A 26,374-nucleotide genomic window follows, 5' to 3' on the forward strand; every position below is an offset into this window, starting at 1 on the left:
AAAGCACAGGTCAAACTAGGAGGAAAAGCAGCCATTGCCAGCTCCATACTAATTTCAGAACACATTTGCAGACCCTCACAAACAGCTTAGTTCAGGGGGAGGGAACACAGCCTTGAACTGGGGTAGTCGCCTCAGCCCTTTAAAATAAGGTAGCAGTACTGTGAGATGAATGGGAATGCAGAAGTTACTCAAACATCAATAATCGAAACGACAGGTAGTTGGCAAAAAGGTAAACTGTTTTAATATCAATCATCTAAAACAGGGAGTACAACGGATATCAACAGACATCTCACTGCATGGTCTCTCAATTTTCTTCAGAAAAAAACATTGTACTTATGGTAAAAGCTCGTCATTGATGACGTAAACCTACGTATTTGCTAACGTCATCCTACGTGGCAAACTACAAAAACCAATTGAAGAGAGTGATTGGTTTTAAGGGAACATCTAAGTGTACCCTCAATACTAGTGTAAGAAAGTGATAGGTTCCTTAACATCAGGTGTGGCAACTAAGCCCTCCCCTCAAACAGGTCACTATGAACGTCACTAAATACATGACGTCCCATTGGCTACACAAACTATAGGGCCCTCAATTACGCTGCCCCCTGCAATTGGTTGGTACTCTTACATATGTCAGTACTTTTCCACCTACGTTAGCAGCATGCAGGCTGGACTTCCAGGTGCTGGGGAGCTGGTGATGACCACAGCTTCCCACCAATTAGCATATCATCTATCATCACCTCAGTGGTCTGTTGTCAATTAAGGCTTTGAACTTGTCCTTGGAAATGTTTTTTGCTCTGGAGAATTCAAGGGCGTGAAGGCAAGCTCTGCCTTCATGCGTAGGTGTGGTTTGTCACGTTTGTCCAACTTCATCCTTCCACGTGACTGAAGACCACAAATTTGAGCTCTGGTGCATTTAAAATATACTATTATTTAATAGAACTCTGATGTCTTCCTTGTTCTTGTCCATGTCTTCAGAACAGGAGTTTCGTTCTTTCACACAATTTGTAACTACTTTCTGCCCCTCCCAGTCCGATAAGACCTTGTCTTCATGGGGCTGATCCAGCCTCGCCTTTCTGAGATCTGCTTCTTTAATTCAATTGCTTTTTCAACTGTGACACACTGGAAAAGAGGCCTTCCTCTCTGGCCCAGTAGTGGAATCATCCATTCTTTACTTACTCCGATACATGTATACATTGACGCATGTCGCAATCTATTCACTACTTAGCTAGCCTCAAGAATACTTAGTCTTCTTGTGTTTCTTTGCATATGTACACTTGTAAAATGACTTGATATCTTCATCGTTTCTGTAGCATAAGTTTCTTCATCTTGAGCCTAAAATGTCACTTATCCTCGATACTTTCTTGATGCCTTAGAGAATATCTTCACTCTTTTGTCTCTGCATCTCTTCTATGTACATCAGGCTTGCTTTGTGTGACGTCACCATTCTTCTCTTTCATTCATTGGTCCTGTTTCTTCTAGAATTTCATTCAAATGGTCATCATAATGTCATGTATGCAGGTATTGAACCTTATTTCCAGAAGTCTCCTTGGTATCGGTGTTTTCAATGGTACTGCACGTGTCTCACACTCTGGTTCCCAACATATACGCAATATGGGTGAGCTAATTGAGGTGGGGGTACTTGGCTCCTTCTCTACAGCCTTATACTCAGACACCCCAGTGTGGGTTGTTGGAGAAGGAGATTTGGAATTTGCAGGTGGTTGGAAAACAAAGAAGAATGGAGAGCGTAGAGGCTGATGAGACAGTGGACCTTCGAAAGACACAGGAGTAGAAGCGGTGAAAGGCTGGTGAGCAAGGGGTTGGAGGAAAGAAGTAGTATTGAGGGGGAGGTGGTAACATCAGGAGGGGAAGGTGGCATTGCAGAGAATGTGGTAGCATCAAGGAGGAGGTGGTAACATCAGAATAGGAAGGTGGTGTTGAGGAAGAGGTGTACCTTCAGGAGGCACAACTGGTACTGAGAAGGAGTAAGTAGCATCAGGAGGCAAAGATGCTATTTAGGAGAATTTGCTGAAGGTCTACCAAGGTGGTGATAAAGAGGATGGAACATCAGGAAGTGGAGGTGGTATTCCGAAGGAAGTTTTTTTGGCAAAAGGCTTGAAGGGGGGAGACCACCTTAAGGAGCTAGGAGTAGGGCCTTGGAAGGGGAAGATAAAAGTTACCACCAGGAGAAAGGAAACAGGATTTACAGTGGGAAATATCCAGAGAAGGAAGAAAAGACTAATTGTAGTGATCTTCAGGACATATTGACCAACCACTGCAACCAAGCCAGTTATCCCAGGAAGGTTCCAATGGACCAGGTCAACCCTAAGCAGAGGCACATGGTTGGAAGAGGATCAACAGTGGGGTAGGGAGGGTATGTCAAGTGTAGAGTAGAGGAAACCTCTCAGGAGTCAAGCAGTCACTGCTTCCAACTTCTAGCTGTAGAGGGGACTGGGATCCAGATGGGGAGAGCCCAGCTGGAGAATTATTGTAACTGGGGAACCTCGCAGGGAGCCAGCAAGGAATTGCCGGTAAAAGTACCTACACATCACAGGTCTCTCCTTCAGCTCCGCTTAACTCCTGCTCTTTCCTTCTGGCTGCTGGAGCAACGTAGCCGCTGACCTACAGTCTTCCCAGTGAGGGCTCCTGGAGGTAGGTGAGGGCTCGGGGCTCATCACACAGCTTAGTACCCAGAGTGTGGTTCAAGCTGGGGGTTTGCTCTCATCTATGCAGACTCGTCGCCATTGATGTAAAGCACACATGGACACATCTGGTGCTTTATGAACATAGTTTATTAAGAACACTGGTAACAACCCCCAGCACAGCCTCCTCACAGTGGATACAGCTCTCACTGAACTTTACAGAACCCTTGATACAGCTTCACAAGTAAACATTCCCTCCACTGCATTCCAAGTTTCATCCCCTACTGTAAGCATTTCACAACAGTTCAGCCATTACATGTTCCATACAGCCAGGTCATAAAGGTCTTGTTGAATCTGCCACAACTCCTCTTTGGTCGTCTATGGCTCTAATGGGAAGCTTCCTGCTTATGCCATGACAGGATGCTGAACACTGGCACATCGTCCCAACAGGTCCCTCCATGCCTGATACTACCTCCCCCCACCATGCAAACATGAGCTAGTTATAGGCTTGAATGAAGAAGGTGAGTGCCCGTTGGAGATTGGGGTACTGAAGGTTGATTTCACTCCGTCATGTAGCTCCTGTGTTGGAGTACGATTATTGTTTCTTCGGGCATACAGCAAAAGCGTTCCTCCTTTATGGAGAACCCCCACACCATTTTGTTGTATTTTCAGTCACTTGGGGGGGGAGGGCTTGGGGAGCTTGCTCTGGGGTGGTAAGGTGCCATCTTCCTGGCTTCAGAGTGAGTCTCCATCTTGCCTATTCAATGACTGACAGTTTGCGAGAACCTTCACCGTCCCTCCTGAGCCATGGATGATGTGGTCCAGGACTTGGCTGTTGCTATCCAGAAATTACACATGGAAGTTTCAACCTCACCAAGAGAATGGCATTCTGTTTCAATCTCTGCCAGCCATCCAGTGCAAGGTTAACCTATCAAGTGGCACGGCTTTGTCACAAAGTGATTAGGATCACGAAGAATGCCAAGACCCAAAGTGTAATTTTCAACTAGTTTATTGGGGATAATGTACAGTGGATAGGCCACCTTAAAATAAAACAGGGTTTTAAACAATTAATAAGTCAGGATGGTCTGATTATCCTGTCCCAGAATGGCCTCTTTGGATCGCTTTGCTTGGCAAGGTCCTTCTGGTTGTCCCTGTGACCTTAGTCTCCAAAATGGGCTTGTACCCAAACTCTTTCTTTGTGTTCTGAATAGTTGCAGGTTTCTGGGGTCTTGTACCCCGAAGACTATCTCCAGCCATCAGGGAATTGCGGCAGTGCTTGCTGCCGTGCTTTTATTGGGGTGAGCAAATCCATACCGCGCAAACACTCCAGGGTTCATGGATCCTGTGTTAAAAGACTTGTGGACGTGCGACTCTATTGGTGTACACTGAATTACTTTCTAGTCATTTTCTTAAAGGGTTCTAAAGGTTGTAGATTTGGTGCTCATTTGGCCAGTGCCGAGGGAAGCCAGAGTATTCTTCCTATAACCCCCCTAGGCCTAACATCACACAGCAAGTGGTGGCCCCCGGCCCCCTGGGCAGCCCTACTCTTAAGAGACAGGCTGGGGACTATGTTACAGGCTCCAAAGATGTTTGTGCATCAGGTCACACAAATCCTTAAATTGGTCCTCGGCTGTCTTAAGCCCTAACGCCCCACTTGGTCCCTTGAGATAGTTTATGACAGAAAGCCAAACTTACTAACAGTTCTACAGCTGATGTTGGCTTGATACTAACAATTATAAAATAACTTTTCATGTTTGATAGTAATACTCATCCCGTGTGTTTCTGCCTGATTTACCAAGATAAATGCACTTTCTACAGTATATCTTCTCTGCACTCTCAATAAAAAGAGTTGGTAATAATAATAATAATAATAAACATAAACAAATGAGTTGCATAATTCCAAAAAAGCTAAATATTAAACCTCCCGAACTAACAATCGTCTTCCTTGACCCACATCTAGAGAACTGCAACCCATCCTCCTGGGTTAAAACCAAAAAAGTTACAAAAAAGTTTTCAAACACAACACATCTTTGAGTTATGGCTCTATCTGGTTTACCAGATCTCGGCAGTCATATAGACAGGCTTGTTTCTCCTAAGAACATTGAGATATTTGTTCGATCAGAATTCAGAATGAACATGTGGGAATACCTGTTGGCGACAGGAAAGTGTCATAAGGCCATTTTTGTGGTCTGGGCTACATCCAAAGGGTGCAGTCTGTGGGGTGTAGTCCTCTGTTTGTTACTGGCCTTTTCCCAGTCCCACCCTCCACACTTGCAATTGGTTGGAAAAGTCAGGTGTGTTGTGTGTGTTTGTGGCTTGGTTTCAGCAGCCATTTTCCATTTGCTTTGTGGAGAGCCATGTGGAAGGATGTGGCAGGGACTCCAGTCTGGAATCAACCTTAGGTGCTGGTTGATTGTGAGTGAGCAGTTTCACAATGATTGTAATCCGTTTTTGGCCTGCTGTATGCACTCTTTAGGAGTGGTGTGAGTGTTTTTTTTTCAAATGATAATATTTTTTTTTCTCTCTTCAAATGTTATTATTTATTTATTTACTTAACCATGGTTGTATTTATATTTTTTGGTGAGCAGTGTGTGCTAATCTGGTGTCTGTCTAGTGTTTGTTTTGGCTTTTGAGGCCGTTTTTCTGTGCTGGGCTGCATCCAAAGGGTGCCGTCTGTGGGGTGTAGTCCTTTGTTTGTGTCTGGCCTTTTCCCAGTCCCACCCTCCCCCCTCCAACCCGCCCTGATTGGTACATTCACCTAGTCATAACTGACCTTCCCAGGGCAGCCCCTGCAGCTAAGGACCCCAAGGCAAAGGGCGGCTCCTGCAATGCGGCTCCATAAAGTGTCTGCAGGTGTCAGCAGGGGAAGCCAGTGAAGCCAGCAGTGAAGAGACACCAACAAAACTGTAAGTGTGGCATGGGTGGGGTGTAGAGAAATCACTCTACTCTGGAAAGCCCCTGCCACTCTACCTTATCTTTCCTTAAAGTAAACTGCCATAGACTCACACCATGCACACCTAGAGAGATTTGACCACCAAGCTAAATCCATTCAAGGCTGGACTGTAAATGTTGTCCCGCATAACATGCTAACATACTTACCAATGTTAACTTGTGCCACTCCCAGAGACAATGATGAAGATTAACCATCCTCACACTAAGACAGGTGCAACAATGTTACCAATAACCACCCTTACATGGAATCATGAATGATATCATGTCCCACACTTCGATGGAATTGTAAATGATAGCATGTACCTCGTCTAGACAGAATTATGACTGGTAGCATATAGCTCACTTAGTTGGTACTGTAAATGATAGATAGAATTGTGAACGATAGCATGTGTCACACCTGAAAGGAATTGTGAATGATAGCATATCCCACACTTAGATAGACTTGTGAATGATATCTAGAGAGTGTGCCCACCCTAATAGCGTCACTGTGTTAGAGCTGAACTTAGAAGTGTGCCCTATTAGCGTCACTGTGGTAAAGCTGAACTTAGAAAGCACACCCTTGTAGAATCTCTGTGTTAATGTTGAACCTAGATGGTATTCCCAACATCACTGAGTGTGCGCCAATACCGTCACTGTGTTAAAGTTCAACCTAGAAACATCCCCTATTAAAGTCACTGTATTAGAGTTGAATTAAGATAGTGTCACCAACAACAATGAATGTACCCTAATAGCGTCACTGTGTTAAAAGTTAAATTTAGTAGGTAGATTGTGCCTGATTGCATACACTTCACTGATTAGCATAATATCACACTACTACGCTCACTCTCTCCTATACACCACCATTCAACTAGAACACAGCAGTACTATGACACATTTGGTAAAGCTGTTCTCATACTAACATGACCCATCAAACCACCCATCATCCTAATAAAACACAGCTAGCTAGCACACACCGGCTGGCTTAGGCATCTCCTCAGGCCTAACGCAGCCATAACTCAGTCTGGTTGTCAACCCTCCAGACTGAACACATTCAACTGATCTCATCAGCACCACACCTACTGCTTAGAAGCAGCTATCATGCAACAACCACACCGGCTGCACACATACCTGGTGCACCCACGCACTTTACGACTCTCTCTCTCTCTCTCTCAACTGACTTGAACTGAGGTTTCCGAGGGCGTTCAACCTGCCAGTGCCTTGAGATCATACCAATGGTACATAAGGCGCTATACAAATGCAAAATAACATAACATAACATAAAATAAGAACCCACAACTGAGTTCATAGACCTCTGTAGCCCATCAGAACACCTCCTGACAAACAAATATAAAACGTGCCTCTGCCTACCCAAGAGAAGACTAGTAGGCACCCCAGTAAGGGTAATGTTCCCCTAACGACATGCATCCTACTCTCCTCACAAACAAAACATCTATGTGAAAGATGTAATTAATACATTCTTAACCATAAAGATAATGTACATCAGATCTGCCGATCAGTTAATTCAATTAATAAAAGAGCAGGCTTAAATATTAATTAAAAAAGGTATTACCCAAATTGATCGAATCCATGTCAACGAATGGTAGATTTCACTGAATTCGGTCACTAACATTAGTTTGAATGTTTTCAATCAATGTTGGTAAGAACATGAAGAGCAGGGGTTGTGGGGTGTGCCGGCTCCCAATGTTCGGTATGCTTGAAGGTTTCGGGGTGTCCCCCGCATCCTTAAGATTGGCGGCAGGGGACAAAAATTGCTTGGGCCCCCGTTTTCAATGAACGGTCAAAACGGGGGCCCAAGCAGTTTCACTGCGGGCTCCGCCCACAAACAAAATAGTTGCAGGCAGACAACAATATACCTTAAAAACATGCATACAAACTATGTGCATGGTTCATAAATTCACAGTAGCCTAACTGGCAAAGAACACCAAACCAATCTGCTGACCGGAGGACTCCTGCAGGCCAGTTACTTAAATGAGAAAAAAATAGCAGAGCATGGCAAGCACGGACTCCGTTCCTCCACCTATTATCAATAAACCCCAGACATCCGGATGACCCTAGGGGCAGTTTGTGAGGACAGATTCCAGTATCAAGCAAGGGTGGTTGGACCATCAGCCTCCTGCATTATTTCCTTCTGGGCATACACGGCTGCTGGTGCCTCATTCTACGAATACTCAAATAATTACAAAAGTTAAAACTGTACAGTACGGCCGGTATAACAATTACCCTGAATGAACCGATTCTGAAGGGATAATTAGGTGGGTATCACGTAATATTATCCCCAACAAAAATATTGCCATATATATGGTTGTCAGGAACGGCCATAGGCAATATTTTTATTGAGGATAATATTTGGGGGTTTTGGGAGCAGTGGTTGCAGGGGTGTCCCCCGCTCCCTTTAAAATAATACAGGGGTTGCAGGAGTGTCCCCTGCAGGTTCCATGCCTTAATATCGCCACAAAAATATGGCGATATTTTTGTATGGTGATATTTATGCGGGGATATTAACACGTGGAACCATTATGTGATATGTAACCTTCACTGTTTGCAAACAAATACAATTGAGGCAATGCTTTAGGGCTGTAGAACCCTCACCCTCAGTGAACATAAAAAGGTGAGGCGGTGCTCTGGGGGCTGTAGAACCCTTACTCTAACATTACATCTTCTAGTACTTCAGTCCACACCCTGGGCCCTTGGTGTCACCAATAGTAGTCGTACCCAAGTCCAAACAAACCAGGATATGTGTGGACATGCGCATCCCCAGCAAAGCAATCAAGAGGGAACCGCATCGAACACCCACGACATACTGGCCGACCTGCAAGGTGCAGCAGCATTCTCCACTATATACCAGGTCTCACTACATGAGGGGTCGAGATCCATCACAAAGTTCTCTTCCCACATCGGGCTGTTCCGGTATAAAAGGCTCAGCTATGGATTCTCCTCTGCAGCCACATTCTTCCAGCATACCATCAGGGGAGTACAGGCCGGATAGAGAGGGATATCAACGTCAGCGACATTGTGTTAATCTACTCCCACACTGAAACAGAGCACTTTAACCTACTGGGTACCGTATTCCAGCATGTGAGGGACAAGTGCCTTGCGCTGCACAAAGAAAAATGTGACTTCCTCCAGCCCCAAGTACAGGTCCTTGGGTTTGTGTTCCAAGCGGAGGGGATATCACGAGACCCGCGAAAGGTAGCCACCATACAAGGCTTTCAACCGCCAACAAACTATTCAGAAGTGAGAAGCTATCTAGGCATGGTGGTCTTTTGCAGAAGATTAATTCTGAACCTACCAGTCATCATGGACCCGCTCAGGGCTCTCGTCAAGAAGGAGGCAGAGAGGGCATGGTCAACTGCTGCCCAGAATGTCTCTGAACAATTAAAGGCGGCATTGGCTGTTGAAATAAAGATTGCGTTCTTTGATCCCAGAAAATCATCAGCGATATGGGTCGATGCGAGCCCCGTGGGCGGTCCTGGTATAGACGGATGGTGAAGGTGTGTACATACCGTGGCATACAGCAGCATGGCATTATCAGCCATTGAGAGATGCTACTCCCAGATCGAGAGAGAAGTGCTGGCCGTGTTGTGGGGTGAAAACACTTCCACCTGTATATATTTGGACACCCATTCACAGTGATGACGGACCACCAGCCACTACTGTTGATTCGGATCGGGTCAGCGCTGAGACTGCTGCTGAGATTGGAGCTATGAATTCTACAACTGTAAGATTACAGAGTCATGCTCCAGTTCAGGCCAGGGGACAGCAACCCAGCCGATTATCTCTTGAGACACCTGGCAGCCCAGGTTCGAGATCTAGGGGTAGAAACACAGGAGGTGGAGGCGCTGGTCCACATGATCTCCATAATGATGAATCCCAAGTCTATGACACCGGAAGCAACGTGGCAACATGGGGGAATGCAAAAGGTGATTAGACATCTCAACAGCGGCCAGTTGAAATCGCTGCATGGCGACTAGATCGATACACAGCAGGGACCAAAGCTTTCATGGTAGGCTTTTGGCGGGTGAAGGGGTAGCTGCAGTAGGGGCAGAGGAGGTTCTTCTGCATGGGTCAAGGATTGTCGTTCGGCCAGCACTGATACCACGAGTTATGAAGATACCACACAAGGGCCACCAGGAAGCCACGAAGACTAAAGTGAGGATGAGGGAAAAAGTTGTTTCCCAGATTTGGAAAAGCAAGTGGAGGAGTTCAGCTGATAACCCGCCAAAAAAGGCAAGGCCCATCGAACCCCCCGTGAGGGCCATGACACTGTGGCAGGTAGTGAGTGTAGACTTTGATATGATACAGCAGGACAAACACTTCTTGGTGCTGGTGGGTGAATTCTCTCAGTATCCAGAGGTACAATTAGTAAGAGCCACAGTGGCTGAATGTGTGACACAGGTATTACAGGACATCTTTGCGGCACACGAACTTCCAAACTCACTCAGGTCGGAAAATACAGCACCATTTCAAGGGCAACAGTTCTGATATGATGTGGAACAATTCATGTGAACACTTAATAAAGTATTCTGCATTGCAATACAAGAGGGAACGGAAATCAAGGCAGCTCTGATGACATTCCTATTGGCATATTGAACAACCCCTCACTCTGCGTCAGGAGTGTGTCCGGCCGAAGCACTCGTGGGACGCCATGTGCACTCAGCAATACCTGAATAGAGCTCCAGAGACACTCCCGTAGTGGACAAGTACAAGGCCCACGAGGTGCAAAAAGTGGACAATGAGAGGAAGACGGTGCGACAGCGGCTGGTGGGGTCGGATATCCAAGCGGGAGACACAAGGCTCGTCATGAACCAGCAAGACAAGCACAAGATGTGTTTACCCTATGAGGTATACCCATGGATAGTGACGCGCAGAAAAGGGCTGATGGTTTTGGCAAACAGAGGTACAGAGAGTGTCTTGAGGAACTGCAGCTTGTTTCTGGAAGATTAGCCTGCAGGGAGAGGGTAGGCCAGACATGGGAGATACAGGCACAGTGGCAGGTGAAGAAGACAAAGAGGTCCCAAGAAAATCAGGCGGCCAGAACAGTGGCACCCCCAGACATTTTTCATAGGTTAACCTGATGAGGTCACTGGAAATCTTGGAGTGGCACACCAAAGCAAACACCTAAGAGGCAGACGGGCCGGTGGGGGGCAACGATTTTATAAGGGTGGCCGTGGCCCTCCTTGGCCACCCCTTGGTGGTGCCTCGGGGCCAGAATCCAAATACGCAAGTCGAGAAGAGTCCACCCGGAGGGCAACGGTACCCGTTGAGGATGGCAAGGAGGTCATAAGCAAGATTGGTGGAATGAACAGGAGGATTGCACTGACATAGCTTTCTACGCCAAAGTCATTTGCTTATGTTGTTTTGTTGTATTATGGTTAACATGGGATGTCATAATGCGAGCACGACACCAGCGTGGTGTGTGCCATATCAATAGACTATAAATGGGACGCTGGGCACGTCAGTTGGCAAATGCACTCTCGTGTCCGTGTTGCCTGTTATTCCTGCAGCCCCAGTTCCTCGGCAGGACCCGCAACACAGAGGGCACTATGGACTGCAGTAAATTCACCCATACAACTTCCCCTAAATAAATCCACTTAGTCCTCCTTGCCCATCTGTCAGTACCCTAAATTCCCTGTTCTCTCCCATCAAAGCCTCTGCAGGGACTCTTATCTGGGTGAGCTCACAAGTTGTATCCCTCTTGACTGGCTTATTTTAGAGGCGGTGAGCCAGGAACGGGAAGCACACATGGCTGAGGACAGTACCCTAGCAACCGTAATCCACTTTGTGAGGCCGGGATGGCCAGCAAAAAGAAAGCATCTGCGGGCCCATCACCATCCTGCAAAATTGCCAGTGAGTTGCACATGAATGGAAATCTACTGTTAAGAATGAACAAAATGGCGCTGCCAGGATCTGCACGAGGCACAAAAACACTGGTACCTCATGCAGGGCATATCATGAAGAGGTGACAGAGAGCTTTACTGGTGGCTCAAAATGAATCATGTTGTTCGCCAAACAATCGAACAATGCAGAGTATGCCACGAAAGTTACAAACGCTTGTCTAACAGAACAGCACCACTACAGAATGTAGCATAGGAGGAGTAAGTATGGAAAAAAGTAGCAACCGATTTCATTGTACCAATGAAGCACATGGATAATGCAAAATATTTGCCAGAGTACTCACAGACTATCCCTCCAAGTGGACAGAGAGGTTTGTGTACAATGTAACAACTGCTACAACTATTGCAATCTTTAAGGATTGTTTTGGGAGGGAGTGCGCACCGTCATAAATAGTAACTGACAACAGATATCACAGGAAATGCAAGAGTACTTGGAACAAGAAGAAATCTCCCAAATAAAGGTATCCCTATACCACCCCCAAGGAAATGAACAGGTAGAACGCATGAACAAATTCGTAAAAGGGCCATGCGGCAAGCTACCTTGTAATCTCACAAAGATCGCAAAGAAGCAGTCCTCTACGCTATTCGTGCACACCACAACACACCCAATTATGTCACAGGAGCATCGCCTATCTTTATGATGAGGGGAAAAAGGGCGAAAACAAAAATAACACCAGTATGGGTCCTCGACAAGACAGAACCTTACACAACCACTAATCTAGACATCAAGAAGAGAGTACAAGAACACCAAAGGAAAGGAGGTATACCATAACATAAAGACAACAAAACTCCTGAAATTATTCATAGGGGCCTCAGTGAAAGTAAGGCTTCCCTACATTAACAGAATTACCAATACAATGCAACCATTCGAAATTGGGACATTCACAGCAGCAGCATAACAACAGTTCAAGGAAAAAAGTGGCGTTTTTGAAAGAATAGCTGTCTATGAAAGGTGCAAGTACAGTGATAACGCTCAAGAAGTTGAACAACATTTTGATCAAGAGCCCATCGAAGTATTTTTAAAAAATTGAGGCACAATTTGATTTGAGAGAATCATAGATCAAGAGAGGGGAACCGATGCACACAAACAAGATCATCATTACAACCAGGCAAAGAGACCGAACTGGGGTGAGAAGTTGAAGGACCAAGAAGGCTGCAGGGGAGTAAATGTAATCCAAGCAAGTACAAAGACTATGAACAGTATGAGGACTAACAGTTTCACTACTTCACATATGCACTGCAGGTGGACCTTCTGAGGATGTGGGCAGAAGGGGGTAACTGAAGAGAACACAGTAAGGGGGGATTGTAGCCAGTACAGGATGGGACAGTGGTATCACCCTACCACTCTTCCACAAGAAGCAGCTTGTGTCCTAATTAAGGAACAAATTAAAAGTTACCTCCTGAGTGATTGCTTTCATTTAACATCACAAGTTTGATGAATGAGCATGAAGGGTTGGAAGTGACTCCAAACTCCTCAATGGACTATTGAACCAGACTGGCCAGGTGACAGCTGGGTCCAACTCGTGCAGGTCATGGGTGCCACTTGGCTGGTGGGATTCACTTCCAGACACTCATGGCACCATTCCCGAACAGTGTGGTTATGACTGCTGGTGCCAGCACATACAGAAAAGAAAGATTACAATGGCCTTTGTAGGTTGTGCTGAGGGTTTTCAGGCACTTGGCGTGGGCAGGTAGGGAAAAGTAGGAGAGGGCCCTGAAAATGCCTACCACTACTGCACATTGTAATATGACAGTATGAAGCAAAGCTGCATGGGCTGTTGATGTTTTGTCCCTTTAATTGATGAAAGGTGTGTCCAAAGTTGAAAATTGAGAGCATATTTGCTAAATATATTTTGTAACAATTGAATATGAAGATTATTAACACTTTCTAGAACCAATTAAAAAAATGTAGCAACTTGTTGAACTCTCTTTGAGGGTGGACTACACAAAGGGCAGTGTGAAGATGCATGGGGGCCATAATCGAAATGATCTCTGGGGTCCCCTTCCTTGAAGCTTGGAAACCCCACCTCCATTTGTCAGCAACAAATATTCATGTAAGTGCGGTATCTTATGTTATGTTACAGAAATGTGTAACCCGCACGTTCAACAAAAGGCATCATCACGCGAGGAGCACAGCAGAGAAAATGAAAGCTAAAAAAGTAGAGTCTTGAGAAAATGTCTGAATTCAAGATGACTCTCAGCGTGTAAGGGCAATAGGCCGTGCATTCCACAGTTTACCTGCGAACATCGAGAAGGCGCAACTGCCTATTCTAGAACGGCAAAACTTAGGGATGACTGCAAAATGTGCCTTGCTAGTGCACAGGGACCAGTCTTGAATAGAGTAAGTTTGTCTTGTAAGTACTCCAAGCCTTGATGATAGTAGGCGCGATGGACAAGGCAGAGGGACTTAAACTTGATCCACTTTGCCACTGGCAGTCAGAGGAGGGCCCTAAGAACAAGACTGATGTGAGAACCATAGGGAGCAACCGTGGCAACCCGAGCAGCCATATTCAGAAGGAGCTGAAGCCTGTGTATCAAACGCCGAGATTGTGCCAGGTACAGGGCATTGCAATAGTCAATCCGTCTATTTACAAGAGAGCCCACCACTAGGGGGCATACATGCCATGTGAGAAAGGGCAGTAACTTGCAAAGCGTTCTAAAAAATAGTCGCCAGTCTTACATATAGCACTAATCTGTGGGGCCATTGACAGTGAAGAAGAAAAGAGAACTCCCAAGTTCTTGACCAGCGTCACTACAATAACGAAATCACCAAGTGAAGGGGGCCAAAACGAGGGAGACCAGGCCATAGGATCAGCAGGGGAACCCACCACAAGAATCTCAGTTTTGTCCCCATTATTTTTCAGACGGTTCTGGTACATCCAGCTCTTTGTGTCCTCCAGGCAAGCACACAAATCCAAGGAAACCATGGCCTGGTCAAGATCTAACCAGACCAGGATCTGGGTGTCATCAGCGTATGACCAGTATCTGAAGCTGCTGGGAGCGGACGAGATTCAGCAGTGGCCCGACATAGATGTTGAAGAAAATTGGGGACAGAGCAGACCCTTGAGGGACACCACAGGACAGCGAATAGGAAAAAGAGTGGAAAGGTGGAAGATACAAAGATTGATCCCTATCTGTCAAGAAAGAAGAAAACCAGGCCAGGACAAGACCAAAGAGGCCCGCTGCAGCCATGCACGGCAGAAGGGTGGGCTGGTCGACGGAATCAAATGCCACTGACAGATCAAGTCGTATTAAAGCTCCAACCCCACCTTGGTCTTCCAGCATGGCTAGGTCTCAAACACGGACATCAGGACACTCTCTGTTCCATGGCTTAATCGGAAGCCCGACTGCAAAGGGTTATAAAAAGAGGAGGTTTCCAGGAAAGAAGAAAGAAGGTTAGCAAAGGGCCAGGGCATAAACAGTGTGTACGGTTTTTTGGGGCACCAGCAGTGTCAATTGTTGCAATTTTGTAGCCCAGGTGTGCATATCTGATTACACAATTCATATGTAATCAGGCATGGGTCGAATTCTTGGACAATTATGTCTTTTGATTCTCAGGCGTCACAATATATTTAACTTCGTCCTCATTAGATTTCACGTCTCCTAGATGGACATCATGATAACTGCAAGTGCTGTTGACATGCACTACCTAGAAACAAACCCACATATAGTACGTGGGCCCTTGCAAACTGCATGCATAAACGCACCTCAACGCTAGCTTGCATTCCCCCTCTTTCCTCACTAGCCAGAGCCACTCCCCCCTCTCTTTCAGATTCACCACAGCACCAAGAGACCATGCCTATGGTAATGCAGCGCGGTAAAAAAACCCTGACCTAACATGACAATGTAGCAACTGCAGTGTTTCTGAAACCCTGGTGCACACGTGTGTTTTGGAGAAATGAGCACAGCTACTCTGATGATTCCGACAGATCAGCCTCTTTGTCACAAACGGATTGCATACATATCAATGCAGAAGCCTACACTTTGGCATAGGCGGGGCCTTCATGTTTGCTCTCCCTTACTTTGCCTGCTGGTGCATATTATGAAGCTGTACATATGGGGCCCCTTTGGTTTACATAGGCAGCTGGCAGACTTGTGTATTGCGTGACATTTATGTTTGTTATTGCAGGATTTCGAAACACCGCCCCATACAACTTTAATTCAAATGTATGCGTATATAAACAGTGTTTATACAACCTCTCCAGGCATAGTAAATTCCCAAAAACCTCAAATTTACATTTTGAAAACACGTCGAACATGTTTAATAGATCCCGCTGGAATGCAGTTGCCACAGAATAATACATGCCATTTAACCAAAACGAAATAAAGTGATCTTGAGCATATTTTGGCGCACTTGACTCGCCATCTTGCTAGAAGAATATTTTCTTTCGCTCCGAAGAGGCGTTGACTTCTGAGCATTGCCAAAAGTGCACAAAAAGAACCATAGTACCTGCAGTCTTACTACTAATACCCTTGACAGCCTTTAGAATTATTACAGGATATTAATATCCTGCCATTAATCTTCGTGTAAATGCTAGCGCAAGCAGTTCATTTCACAAGGTGGGTGAGGCCCGCTTCTTAAAGACTACGTGCATACTCCTGCAATAGGATGAAAATTAACGCAGAAGGTGTCCCAGCTCAGTTACTACCTTTGAGGAAGGACCCACAACAAATCATTTGCCAAGTCTATTTGTAGATTTGGACTTGCTGAGACAGCGGCACTGCTCTCCAGGGGCCAGCTTGTAAAATTAAGCATTAATGCTTGGGGGGGGGTGCAGTAGTTGTACATGGACCACACCAGTTATCTCACTCAGGAGGGGTCAGTCAGATATAGCACAGCTCAACCATGTGTTGCTACTTTGAAATCTACGACAAGTATAAGTATATGACAAGGTAGACCACAGAACTGTATCTTCGATCAAGTACCACACTTGCCCCCGGCTCTGGCTTTGCTATTTTAAGATTGGAGCACCTACAGGCGGTATCTTACAACAGGTGGCGTGCCATACCCCATCATGTGAAACAGTGCCTCACTTGCTCTTTCTGCATTCCTGGGGTAAAGTCATATTGAATACCCATTCTTTTGATGAAGGAGGGGATGGATGGAACAGGGATAATTCCCTGTAATTTTATGTGCCACCTGAAACATGAATCTGGGTTCTTCTATAGTGCCCTTCCTCCAATCCCAGCTCCTTATCTTTCATGCCACAGGAAAGGGCAAGCCATCACTAAACCAGAGTGAACCTCTTAGCCAAAACACTATTCAGAATCCCTTGAGTCACACCCAATGCATCATTACATTTGGAACTTGATGTACATTGAGTAGGTGAACAAGCTTCCCTTGCCCCACTAGTATATTGGGTAAGGCTGTGGAGTAGAGATAGGTTGGAGAAGTACAGAAATGCATTAAAGCTTTTTTGAGCCTTTAAGGGGGAAAAAGCTATGCTTGGTTTAAACCAATCTTGCTCACTTTGAATCTAGCCTGTGGAAAACTCTGCACATTGTCAACAAGACAGCCCTAAATAGAATCAAGAAAGCATCCAGCGTCCTGACCAGGACGAAAATGATTGCAGAGGTGAATACATGGAAACTGGGACCAGACTATCTTGGTTGTAAAAGGGAGTTTGGTCCTGAAAGTTTGCCTCAACTACTTAACTCCCTCGTATGCTAGATCGTTGTATATTAGCTTTAGGTTTGGGACACTACTGTTAGCCATTTTCACACAACTGTGGGGGCAGAGTGGGCTGCCAATTTGCCCTTTATGTGGTTTCGCGAGGAGACATTAATTCATTTTATGTTTATTTTTCACAAACTGAGAGCATGGTCAGTATGATATCTCTGCCCTTTGTTGAGGGTGTTCAGTGATCCGCACCACCACTGATGCTCTGGAATTCTGTAAAGAGAGCAAAGTGACCTGCACGGCTCTCTATGTTCATCAAGCGTGGCTCTGTACACAAAATATTATGAAACAGGCCACTGAAGTAACATACACGGATATGGGGGGGGGGGAAATTGGCTACTGGGAATCTGCTTATTGGGCAATGACAGTCAGTGGGACTGCGAGAACCCTCTCCCGAATTCACATTTTAGAATATTATTTTATGTATCTGGTGCTGCCAGGATTTTATTTTCACTGTATCTTGGTCCTTTAGTAGTTTTTTTTACATTTTGGATGTGGAGTTTTATGATAATTTCTTCTGTATATTTTAATAATATGAATCATATCGGCCCTTGTCTGTATCAAATGAAATGTATATGTGTTGCTTTCTATTTTTTATGAACTTTTATGTATGTGTTGCATTCTATTTCTTTGAACTTTTATGGCTTTTTGTGCGGAATAAAGTTGTACTGAGTGATTGCTTGATTGACTATTCATAATCACACTACTGTGCTTGGTGATGTACTGGCGTGCAACGTGGCGCTAGATCACACTTGACTCAGAGTGCTGGGAAAGGCACATTCATGGTCCACCCCTACGGTCAGGCGCTGCAGCACAGAGTTGGTAGAGAGAGAAGACCCCTTGTTTCAGGGCCACCTAACTGCCATACTGCTTTCACCTGATTCCAATGTGGTGGTTAGGCTTCTTAAGCCACCTGCCACTGCTGAAATGGCAACCATTGAGGGAAATTAGCAAATGAGGAAGAACGATAGGTTAATGCTGATGAGATCCATATGAAGAGATCAAATGCATGCGAATGCTCAAAAGAAAAAAAAGCATAATAATCCAGAAAAAAGAACCTAGAGGGACTGAATAATATGCACAGAAAACTTCACTGAATGAATAAAGACCATGAAGAGCACTGTAGTCGAGCTTGGGTTGTTGCAGAAGAGGTCAAAGACTAGCCTGCGGACCAGACGGCAGATTGAGTAGAGGAAGAGGACAAGTTGTTGAGCAAGAAGGAGGAGATGCTGAACAAGACAGCGGTTATTGGGAAGACCCATATCAGATTCTTTCACCACTTATGTCTGTGGCTGCACATGGGTTTGGAGATGTCCTGGAAGCACAACCAAATAAATTTACCATTTTGAGAATGTAGAGGTCTGTAAGGTGAATCATGGCTGGAGGATGAGAATATCATGGCCTGATAAAAACCCTAAGCAAGGGGCAAAGAATACTTGCTGGTAGGGGTTTGTTGAAAGGTATTGATGTTAGTCAAGGAGCGTGACTCACAGCTGGAGGGTGAGAATATCTATGCCTGAAAATTACCCTTCAGCTGGGGGGAGTGGGTAGAAGTAAGCAGGGTGCTTTGTGCCAGTGGGTGCTTTATTGCAGCGACTCTACGCTTGAATCTGTGCATTAGATTAGGGAACCCTGAGAAGACCAAGAAAAGAAGCTAAGCCATTAGACACTGTGATGTACCCTAGTCTGTCCCCTTGAGCTAGTGATCCATAGTTGAACACCCTTAGACCCTACACGTGCTAATACCACCAATCCCAAGTTAATAAAGACTGGTGGGATCATACATGTATGAGTTACCTCTGTTCTATTGATTTTTCATCACACATCGTGTGAGAAGTTGGTATCCATAGAAATTACAGAATACCAAAAAAGGAGGAAGAAATTACCTGTTTTTTTTGGCTGATTTCTTTTGAAATTGATAGATTTTTATAAAACAATAGGTTTGGGGTGGGGTAAGGGTATTAGTTAAGGTAGGAGAGTGAGGGCGGGTGAACCTAGTCTCCCCCATTATTATAAATAAAAGCAACATTTGGTCCTTTCTCTGTGTCAGGCTAAGATATTGCACCAAGCTTATTGGATGCTGCAGAAAATGTTGGGCATACAAACACACAACTCGACCATGACTACTAATGCTGTCCGCTGTAAAAGAGTTTAACCATTTCGGAAGGGGGCAGTCCTGAGATTAGTTTGATTCTAGCTAGTGAGGTCCACGATAGTAGTGATTGTGTGTCATTGGGGTGCAGGATACACTCGAGGATTATTTGTTTGTGGGATGATGTCTGGCTAACTTTTCAAGTCCTGTAGCATAAATGAAGGTGCTAAAAAAGGGCATAAAGGTGTTCCGCTGATGGCTTTTGTAGAGAAGGAGCCAAGTACCCCCACCTCAAGCACTGCTCCCATGTTGCCTATATGCTGGGAGCCAGAGTGTGAAATATGTGCAGTACCAGTGAAGATACCAATACCAAGGAGAATCCTGAAAGCGAGGTTCCCATTGAGAAAACCATACTTGCATACACGACAATATGATGGCCATTTGAATGAAATCGCATAAGTAGTGTGAAAAATGAGCAAAAGAGAAGATTAGTGATTTAATGCAAAGCAAGGCTGATTCAACCAGAAGAGATGCAGAGACCAGAGAACGTAGACATTCTATTAGCATTAAGAAAGTGTTGAAGATGAGCAACATTTCGGGCTCGAGATGAAGATGCTTATGCTACAGAAACGATGAAGACATTAAGTCTTTTTACATGTATACAGATGCAGGAAATGCAAGCAGACAAAGTATTTTTAAGGCTAGCTATGTAGTGAATAGATTGCAGCATGCACCAAATATATATATATATATATATATATATAGGAATGAACGAACTATGGACGATTCCACAACACACTTTAGTAGAGCTGGACCAGAAAAAGGAAGGGTTTTCCAGTGTGTCACAGCTGAAAAGCAATTGAATTACAGAGGTGAATCAAAGAAAGGCAAGGCTGGACTTGCACCAAGAAGTCAAGGCCGCTCTGGGCCTGAATGATCAGACAGTAGCTACAGATGTGTGAAAATAACAAACTCCTGTTCACAGGAGGGGCACAGGAACATTGAAGACATCAGAGGTTCATCAAATAATAGTATTTTAAATGCAGCAAAACTCTAATAATGAAAATAGATAATCATGACGATGCTATACTCCCTCGTATTCTCCAGAGCAAAGAACATTTCCAAGGGCAAGTTCAAAGCCTTAATTAACGACTAGACTGCAAGGGTGATGTTAGATGACATACTAATTGGTGGGAAGCTATGGTCAAGACCAGCCTACCAGCACCTGGAAGCCAGCCTGCATGCTGCTGGCATATGTGGAAAGGTACAGTGGGGCACGAGGGTGCCAACCAATTATAGAGGGCCACGTAATAGAGAGCCCTATAGTTTGTTTAACCAATGGGACGTTGTGTATTTGATGATGTTCATGGTGACCTGTATGAGAGTAGGGCTTAGTTGCCCCACCTGATGTTAGAGACCCAATCACTTTCGCAGACATGTATGGAACGTATACCTAGATGTTCCCTTTTAACCTATCACTTTCCCTAGTAGGTTTTTGTAGTTTGCCACGTAGGATGACCTCAGTAATGATGAGTTTTTACTATATAACCTGCTTTTTTTATGAAACTTGCTGAGTGAGAAGATCAAGAGAATCTGTCGATGTTCGTTGTAACTCCGTTTTAGACAAATGCTAATAAAACAGATGTGATTTGCCAACTTGCTGAGTTAGTTTGATTATTGATGCTTGAGTATATTCTGCATCCCCACCCATCTCAAAGTATTGCTACCTCGTCTTAAAGGGCTGGGTCGGTTACCCCAGTTCACTCTGCTACACTAGTAGTTCTCCACATTGACTCTACTACCTTCCTCCACTCTCCCAGACCAGTTGGGAAGGGCGACGGTGTGAGGTTCCTTATAAATAAGGCCCTCAACACTGCCCCTCTTCCCTGCTCGGATATCAACTCCTCCTCTTTTGAATTTGCCACTATTCATCTCCTCCCTCCTACTCCTCTCACTTTTCTGGCTCTCTATCATTCCCCTGGTCCTCTCAACTCCTTCTTCCCTGCTCTGACCCTTTTCCTGGAGTCACTTCCTGCTGACTTCCCCATTTTCATGTTGGGGGACTTTAACATTCCCAAGCCATCTGCAGCCCACTGCTTTAAACTTAAATTCCTCCTATATGACTACTCCCTCCTCGAACAACCTACCAACTCTGGAGGGAACTCTTTTGACCTTGTCATTCCCTAAAATTCCCTCACCTCCTTGAAACCCTTTCCCTCTCGTCACTCCATTGTTCACTTTAACATATTGGTCCATCTACCTTCTACTCCTCACCTCCCTTCTTCAATGAATAAGAGAAAATTCAGACACGACTCGCTTGCTCCTTACCTTGATTATGTGAGGACCTCTCTTCTGTCCTGTCCCGTGTTCATGCCTCTTCTATTGACTGTGCTTTCTCTAACTTTCACTATGCACTTATGACTCCATTTGACCAACACTATCCCGATCGCACATTCATACCTTCCAGATCCCGGTCCCATCCATGGATCACCTCTGAAATTCAGACTCTCAAAACAGACATGTAATGTGACCTATGAGGCTGATGCAAATTATGGACACCTTCCCTACTAATAGCCTACACAATTTCCCTTGCTGCCCTAACCTCTGCACTGCTCTCTGTCAAATTCTCCCACTTCAGAGACCTAATCTCCTCCCTTCTCAATCACCCTTGCAAACTTTCATCAACCCTCCAATCTTAGCCCACATCTCCCAAGCCAATATCCATCCCCTCCTTCCTTTCTGCTTACGATTCTGCTCACTACTTTTACTCTAAATTCTCTACAATTCATGTCACTCTCACAGCCCTCCTCTCCCTTCCCAATCTTCCTTGTGCCCACCCCCTCTCCCCTACCTCTTCGATGCTTGAATACTTCTTCCCTGCCTCTCCTATTAAAATAATACCCATCCTTTCGCAGTGCCAACCCATCTTGTGCTCCTATTGACCCATCTCCTCCACAAATGGTCAGAGACAGTGTCAATAACTTGCCCTTATCTCTCTCTGCCCTTTAACCTTTCTCTCCCTCAAGTGGACTCTTTCATGCCTCTTTCAAAGCTGCAATTGTCTGGAGGTACTGTTGCGTGGTGAGATGGCGTAGTCTGACTCCGGCCTCACTCCGCTCCTGCAGCATAGCGGCAGGGCCCCAGCAAGCCCCCATACAACGATCGACCATTAGAAAAAGTGGGGTGAGGTATCGGAAGGGTTCCCAGTCAATTGGTCGAAAACATTTGGTCGACAGGACAACTGGTCGACACCATTTGGTCGAATGCCAAATGGTGGTTTTTTTTTTTTTTTTTTACCCCTTTTTTGGTTTTTTTTGGGGGGGTCCCCCCCAACCCCCTTTTTTTTCTTTTTTATTTTTTTTCCCCACACGAAAACCCACAAAACACATATATATATATATATAAAAAAAAAAAAATTCGACCATTTGGCATTCGACCAAATGGTGTCGACCAAATTGCAGTCGACCAGTTTGCTGTCGACCAATTGACTGGACACCATCGGAAGAGCGTGGGCAGTGGGTAAACCCTTGATGGTGAGGGGTCAACTTTATCCCGCACTGAATAAAGATAGAATATCTGATGGCCACGGCAGAAGGCCAGATTATGGCCTGAGCTGACTCTGGCGGCAGGGCAGAGGGGGCTGTGGTAAGCAGGAGAGGCGAGTGTGCGGTGCATGGAGAGTAAGACCTGAAAGGCCCCCCATTGGTGGCAGAGAAGGCCCCCCCTGTGCAAACGTTCTGCAGAATTAGAGACGTGAGCTGCATGCCTGGGCAGCATCATGCAGTGAGGCCGATATGCAGGCTGCAACAGCAACCCGCCCGGGGCCTGCAGATAGCTCCCTAAGTATGGCAGACGCATGGCCCAAGAAGGAGAAATGAAGGCTGACGGCTCCCGACAGCTACAGATACTGGACAAGAGCAGGGATGGTGGGGGGTGCAGCACTGACTGGAGGTACAGGGAGGGGCTTCCCCCCGCCACCCTCAGGTGCAGTTTCAAAGCAGGGAGTGGAGAGCAGGCAAGGGACCAGACCTCACCCCCATCACCCCCCCTAAAACTCCCTGCGACCTGCAGCGCACGACGACCAGGAGTCATTCAGCCCAAATACAGTGGAGGAGGGATGGATAGCCCCCCGAGACCAGCAAACCTTGCCAGGGACTGCTCTTAGCTAACAGCACGAGTCACAACTAGTTGGCAAGTGAGTGGAGTGGCAGTAAGCTTGGAGGGTCTGCCCACCCACAGCAGAGGGGGATCCAGTGCCTACCTGAACGCCCAACAGGAGGTCAATGGCCTCCACAGAGGATGTCAGCACATGAAACTCTAGGGACAACACAGGTGAACCAGTTAAGGCCCCTGGGGGTGGCCCCAGAGGGCCAGTGAGGAAGGAGGAAATATCCTGCCCACTTATGGTGCAGGGCTCAAGCCAGAGATGCTGTAGGGAGCCTACGAACAGTACAGGCCACTTTGACAGTGTGCACATGAAACCATGGACAAAGAGAAGGCTAGGAAGTCCAGCATGCAGGCGAAGATGGACGCATACACGGTCCCCCCCATGGGGTCCATGATGGAGGGCGGGGGAGCAATACAACAGCCTAGGAGAAAGGACAATTGATCCCCTCAGCCCAGGTCATCCTTCGGGTGATCTGCGTGTCAAAAGTATCATTGGAGCAAATAATTGACAGCTTAGGGGAAGACGTGATCCTACTGAGACAAGATTTCGAAAGATGTCAGTACAAATGGGGGATGCAGAGCAAAGGATCTCTGAAATGGAAGACGCAATGGGCCCGGTCAAGAAAGACATTGCAGGGCTCAAGAATAGAACAGCGAGTTTGGAGTCAAGTGTCGAGGGGGCAGAGGGGCAAGCCAGCTGAAATAAATCGGTGTATTGTGAAACCTAGGCCTTTCTCCCACTATAGAGGAATCTCAAATCTAGGCGTGTTCTCCCTACCAGCCTATTGTATTGTGAAACCTAGGATTTTCTCCCACTATACAGGAATCCTAAATCAAGGTGTGGTCCCTTGTGTGTGCCATTTTGTGAAACCAAGGCTCTTTCCCCAACTGTACTTCCTCAGGTGTGCCACTTTGAAACCCAAGGCTTCCCCATTATCTAGGTACACCCAGCTAACCGCTGGAAGCAATTACCTACAGCTAGGTCACTGCCCCAGTTAAATAGGAACCCGTTGTAATTAAGGAAACCTACAGTCATACCAACTGCGCTACCCTCCAACACCTAGTATACCGAAACCGCCCTGCTTAGACCCTCCACCGATGGAAGAAAGAAGACCAGAACATAACCCACTACTTGGTCAACTGCCCTGAAACCCTGAGCTAACTACTCACACTCTAGAACAACACAAATCCGGAACCCCCTCCAACATTTGAAACTCATTCTTACGCAGATACCCCAGCCAACCTACAATAGCAGATCATCATTATATCAGAACTCCAAAGGGATAAGTGGTCAATTTGAAGCCATATAGACTCACAGAAGCACAAAAGCAGACAGTAATGGATGAAGTTAGAAAAATGCTGAAGGCAAACCTCATCGAGCCCTCTTCGAGTCTATGGTCCTCCCCTATTTTGTTGGTGACTAAACCAATCATTCTTGGAGGTTTTGCATAGACTTCAGACAGGTCAACGCCATCTCCGCCTTCGATGCCTATCCTATGCCACGCATTGATGACTTAATAGATAAACTTAGACACGCCACGTTCCTGTCAACCCTAGATTTAACCACTGGGTATTGGCAAGTCCCTGTACATGGGCCGGATAAGAAAAAGTCAGCTTTCTCAACGCAAATGGGACTATTCCAATTCAAAGTCCTCCCTTTTGCACTGCATGCTGACCCAGCCACTTTGCAACGACTCATGGACAGGATATTACAGCCTTACTCCGATTTCTGTGGGCCTGATATTGATGACATTGTCATTTATAGTAAAACTTGGGAAGTCCATCTTTTTCATCTTTCTACTATTATGAGAACCATCCAAGAGCCTGGCTTAACTGACAATCCATCAAAATGTAATCTGGCTCAGTCACCGTGAAATACCCAAGCTTCTTTCTATGGAATGGCAGTGTCCAGCCCCAGCAGGAAAACGTGAAAGCTGTCCTAGATGCCCCCACACCCAAGGCCAAGAGAGCCCTGAGGGCATTCCTTGGATTGATTGGTTATTACCGTATTTTTCAGATATAACAGCCAGAATGACAGAAAACTAAGAAATGCAGAACCCCAGAAAATGTGCTGGTCTGATGAGGACAATGCATGTTACAACAACCTGAAATAAACCTTTTGCCGAAATCCAATACTAAAAGTAGTAGACTTCTCCAAGGAATACCTATTACAGACTGATTCCTCCCTCACAGTGTTAGGAGCAGTATTATCACAAACATATGATGGATTAGAACACCCCATCCTATTCACTAGTCATAAACTCTTCCCACGTGAGAAGAACTACTCTGTGTTGGAATTAAAGGCCCTTGCCATTCAATGGGCAATTATCCACCTGAGGTAGTATCTTCTAGGGAGAAAGTTAACAATTATCACGACCACTCACCTTTGGTATGGGTAAGTCCACGAAAGGCCTCTAACCCTCGAGTCATGCAGTGGTTGTTAGACCTGCAACTCACCTTTTCGGTGTTCCACAGTGAAACAGTAAAGAACAGGGGAACATTGATTTCCTTTCCCTGTTTCCCTGTGAAACAAATGTGGCTAGATGGGTATGGATAAGTCAACGAAAGACCTCTAACCCTCGAGTCATGTAGTGGTTTTTAGACCTGCAACTCTACTGTTTCACTGTGGAACACCGAAAAGGTAAAGAACAGGGGAACGTTGATTTATTTTCCCGGTTTCCATGTGAAACAAATGCGGCTACATGTGTAGGGGGTTGTATACGAATTGTTCGTTTTACAACTGTTCGAATTACAATTGAACTTTTCACAATTGACCGAATTGTGAAGGTCAATTGTAACATATATGTGGGGGGAAACCCCCCACAACCCCCACCCAATGCCAAACCCCCATATATATATACATACATACTGTCAATTGTGAAAAGGTCAATTGTGACCATTTAAATTCGGTCAATTGTTCATTCGAACAATTGTAAACGAACAATTTGGA

Source organism: Ambystoma mexicanum, chromosome 6p (assembly GCF_040938575.1).
Source record: "Ambystoma mexicanum isolate Mex_15411 chromosome 6p, UKY_AmexF1_1, whole genome shotgun sequence".
Lineage (NCBI taxonomy): Eukaryota > Metazoa > Chordata > Amphibia > Caudata > Ambystomatidae > Ambystoma > Ambystoma mexicanum.